Raw genomic sequence first — 4938 nt, 5'->3', positions numbered from 1 at the left:
ACAGAGTGGGCATTCCAGAGGTCACATGAGAAGGAAGGACCGGTTCTAGGAAGCAGGGGGATAGAAATAAGGGTGCTCGGATTGCAGAAGCTGCCAGGGGAAAGGCAGTGCTGGTTTGGAGGGTGAGTATTAGAAAAGAGAGGGCCAGGATTGGGAGATATATCCCCTGAAGTCAGGAGAGGCAGAAGTGTAAGAGAAGTGAGATGAGAGGGAGTTTTATATGAGCGAGCATGCCCCAGTATCCTGGAGGTAACTCTAGCGCGTGGATTCAGAATGAGCAGGAGGTGATGAGTGCAGTAATGGGGAGAGGGTAGGAGAGAAAAAGAAATCTATAAATTGTGGGGTGGAGAGGGGGGGTAAAGGAAATACAGTTTAAGAAGAGAAGCCATAATTGTGAGAAGCAATGGTAGAGAACGCATGCTGTGCAGAGGAAGTATGAGACAGTAAAGTGAATGAGGAGTAGTAGGTATGAAAAGGGAAAGAGGTAGGGAAGAGGTTAAAGTTGGATAGTATTGAGATCTGGGAGAGTGGTCAATGAACATCACAAGAAATTCAGCAGGGATGCTGACTATGTGGTGTGACCATTTGAGGAAGCACCTACAGCTCAGCCTATTAAAGTAGTTTAATTGTAAATATCATATTTGCACAGTTCTTAAATAATCGCAAATTGATTAGCTATTCTTTCATATATATAAACATAAAATACCAGCAATGAAAAATATAAAAATTCTATCACTATATGTAAATTACAGATAATGGCAGCTTACTGAAAATATACAGTATGATGGTGTTTTTTTTTTAAAGACAATAACGTATAAGTTGTATTTACTTAGAGTGACTGCAAGGAACTGATACTTTTCTGTTCAATATTTTGTCCACTCCATGGACAAAATATTGGGAATCATTAGCAATCCATGTTCCCACCATTATCCTTGAATTTCTGTGTAATAAGTTAGGATGTTGACAATATGTTCATTCTAAAAAATTCTAGGAGGGCAATGTATGAACTAGATCTTGAATTAGTCAATACAACACATATCGAGATTTAAACCAGCTGACAAGGGTGGCAATGTGATAATCATGGACAAATCTGTGAATGAATAAAAAAAATAAAGGATGGTCTTACAAACGTTTTACACCCCCCGTCTTGTTCTTGGACAATCAACATCTGCCTTACACTTTTCATGGTGACTGAATAAAGGTAAATGAGTAACCTGTGTGGCTATAAATGCTGGGTATGTTCCAGTGACGTGCGGTACCTCTGGTTGCGGGTGAGGCATTCCCCAGCACGTCCCACCCTGCCCCTGCCGTCCGAAGCCCCTTCTCCAAACCGGTCCCCAAGCTAGTGTGAGGGAGCCTCCCTGTCCCTCACTTGCTCGTCACTGCTGAGGCATCTAGATAGATGGCCTCAGTGGGTTTTTTCTCTTTTTTTGATTGGACAGCTTGGACCAATGGCGCTTTGCCATTGGTCCAAGCCATCCACAGAGCTCACGCCTCTAACAAAGAGTAGAGGCTGTGACAGCTCTTTCCTCAATAATTAGGTTACACAAGCGGTGGGGAAGCCCGCTGCTGTGTAACCTAACTACCTGTCAACAGCCGGATGCAGCCGTCCATGACAGGTTACACAGCGTGGAGGATTTCCCGGCTGTGTAACCTGATAGCAGCCGATCTGAATGGAGAAAAAGCTTGAAGCTGACAGCTTTTTCCTCCATAATACTAGTTGAGGCTCTGCCTCACCTGACATCACGTCCCTGGTATGTTCATGCCACTCATTGCAGTTGAGGAAGCTACTTAGAGGAGTAGCAAAAGATCTTCAACAATTATAGCTGAACTTGGGACACAAAAACAGATGCAAGACCAGTCACTATGCATAAGGAGAAAGAGCAGGAATGACTGGCCTTTATTACAGGAAGCTCGTGCACAGAGGCAAAGTTTAACACCAGAATAATGCACAGGTCTGGAAGAAATATGCAAAGCACACCAAGATTCTAGCAAAATAACATACAGTATGTCCCTTATATTTAGACAATATTTACTTTAAAGCGGTACGTCACCTTTATCTTAAAAATTACAGAAATGCACCTTTAGAAATGCTTAGTATTGGGGGCGTGGCTACGATGTGAAGCTGACCACACGTGCCTTGGTGGAGCTCCGCCGCTTCCAGCGCTAATATCCTGCAATTTCTCCTGCCTGACGAAATTTCGGTGCCCGACTTGTCCCCCATCCTGTGCAGGACTTACCCGGGATCAGACTTATGTCCGCTAAGTCTCGTCGGCGGGCCGCAGCTCTTCGGAGATCTGCTCGTAAGGCAAAGGGCCCAGGCGTGGGATCAACCAGCGCCATCTTGGCCTCGCCGGCTTCCGTCGCTGCGTCTCCTGTACAGTGGCTGGACATGGAGAAAGGTGCCGCGGAGGGGGTGAGTGCTGCCTCGCCGCAGACTTCTATGCCCGGGGACCCGAATACACCAGCCCCGGCCGGACTAGGGACATCAGCCATACTGGCGGCGATCGAGGGATGCCAAGTCACCCTCACAGCTAAAATTGATCATCTGGCAGCAGAGTGCACTCTGATCCGCCATGATCTGGATAAGATCCGTACCCGCATCACAACCGCAGAAACCAGGGTGTCAGAGGTGGAAGACACGGTGCATGGACATACTGCTACGCTTACAGAACTGCAGCGCACTGTCCATCTCCTGGCTGCCAAAGTCGACGATGCAGAAAACCGCATGAGGAGGAACAATGTGCGCATTGTTGGGATGCCGGAGGGTGAGGAGGGTGCAGATCCGGTGAAGTTTGCTGAGGAATTATTTAAGAGGGTCCTGGGGCTGGATGAGCTGCCCCCTACTTTCGTGGTTGAACGTGCCCACCGAGTTCCCACGGGTAGGGCACCGCCAGGGGCCCCTCCGCGTCCATTTCTGGCTCGCCTCCTGAACTACAGGGACAGGGATAAAGTCATGGCCGCTGCTCGTAGAGGCCCTGATGTGAGATGTGGAAACGCGCAACTTCGCTTTTTCCCTGATTTCTCCGCTGAGATACAGAAGAAAAGGAGATCCTTTGTTGAGATCCGGCGCAGACTCCGGGAGAAAGGAATTAAATATGGCATGTATTATCCGAGTAGGTTGCGGATCCAGCACTCGGGCACGGTCCATTTCTTTGACACCCCAGTACAGGCGGGAGATTGGCTGGATACCATACGGTGAACAGGGCCTGTGGTTTTCATGTGAGCTACATTGGAGTTATCATCTTGGGGGTGCCCTGTTTAGCTGCTGTTGCTGCTTCTTCCCATCCTACTTACCTGATGTATGCTATAGGGAGATCCCGGAGCTGGGGATGGGATCCACAGAATCTTCACTCCTAGCAACATTGGAACGTTACGCCACTGATGCCTTGGCCGTATGTGACAGGCCTAAATGTTTATGGGAGGCAGCGGCCTCTCCACCACGTTACGGACGGACTTTTGTTTGCCCCCTTTTTATTTTTGGATACCTTTTTACTTTCTTATTTTGAACTGGGACACTTCTTACTGGGGGTGCTCTGACGATTGGTAGGGTGTTTTTGGGTACAAGCTTCTAGTTGGTCCGGTTACTTTTATTACTAGTAAGCAAGGGGTTCAGTTTTGGTGTTATGGGGGGAGGGGGGGATGTTACATGGGGGATGCTATGCCATTTACATGTTTTGAGCGGCAGATCACCACTGCTTGTCCTGTTTCTCGCTGGCTCGGGGTGTCTATTACTTTCTCCTGGATCACATATGTATCTAGAGTCTTTATATGGGGGAACGCCTTAATATTTTTTCGTGGAATGTGAGGGGTCTCAACGACAAATTTAAGCGTTCTATGATCCTGAATTATCTGAAACAGCAGAGACCACATATTATCCTTTTACAGGAAACCCACTTAACGGGTAGCAAGATTTTGTCGTTGAGACGCCCTTGGCTCCAGAAAACGTTCCATGCTACATATTCAGTATATGCCAGGGGAGTATCTATTTTGGTCAGCAGATCCCTCCCATGCTCCATTATCCATACCATAGTGGATCCTGGGGGCCGATTCCTTATTTTGGTCATGAATATCCATGCGATGCAGTTTGCTATTGTAACTGTATATGTACCACCACCGTTCAATGTGCAGATATTGTATACAGTTTTCCATAAACTTGCTGCCTATCTCCCGCTGCCAGTTCTAGTAGCGGGAGACTTCAACAACATTTTGGACCCCTCCCTGGACTCTTCTAATGTAGCCAGGCCTGCTGGGATAGATCTTATATCCTGGGCGGACACGGCTGGGTTGGAGTAAGTCTGGAGGTGGAAAAACCCGGGACACCGTGCGTACTCACATCTCTCACACACTCATGGCTCATCGGCTCGAATAGATATGGCCTTTGGTAACAGGGACCTACTTAACCTGGTGGTTGGGGCATCATACTTACCGGGTGGTCTGTCGGACCATGTCCCGCTCACAGTTTCCCTGTTGCTACCAGGCCATAGGAGCCCCGGGTGTTGGAGGTTGTCACCGAGTTGGCTGAGCGTGGAGATGGTATCCAGCAGAGTGCTCCCTGCTATGGAGCGGTACTGGGACTTAAATGAGGGTACTGCCCCTACCAATGTTGTCTGGGATGCATTTAAGGCAAATATACGTGGGGAGTTTGTGTCCGCTAGCAAAGCTTCTCGGGTAGAATATAATGCAGTTCTAGATGACCTTCAGAAGAAGGAATCGGAATCTGCTGCAGCCTTCGCAACCTCCCCTGGGGAGACATCCTTGGAGGCGCTCAGGGTGGCACGACGGGCGCTTAACCTCCACCACGTTGAGATGACTAGATGCTCCCTAAGGGAACTGCGTGAGTCGCTGTTTGAACGGGGGGACAAAAATGGAAAATTCCTGGCCTTGTTAGTTGCGGATCAGAGGAATCTTACGACAGTTCCATGTATTTTGACTGAC

This window comes from Nanorana parkeri, unplaced genomic scaffold (assembly GCF_000935625.1).
Source record: "Nanorana parkeri isolate BGI_ZX_2015 unplaced genomic scaffold, ASM93562v1 scaffold1630, whole genome shotgun sequence".
NCBI classification, from domain to species: domain Eukaryota; kingdom Metazoa; phylum Chordata; class Amphibia; order Anura; family Dicroglossidae; genus Nanorana; species Nanorana parkeri.
The sequence above is the reverse complement of the archived record's forward strand: the minus strand, read 5'-3'. Positions refer to the sequence as shown.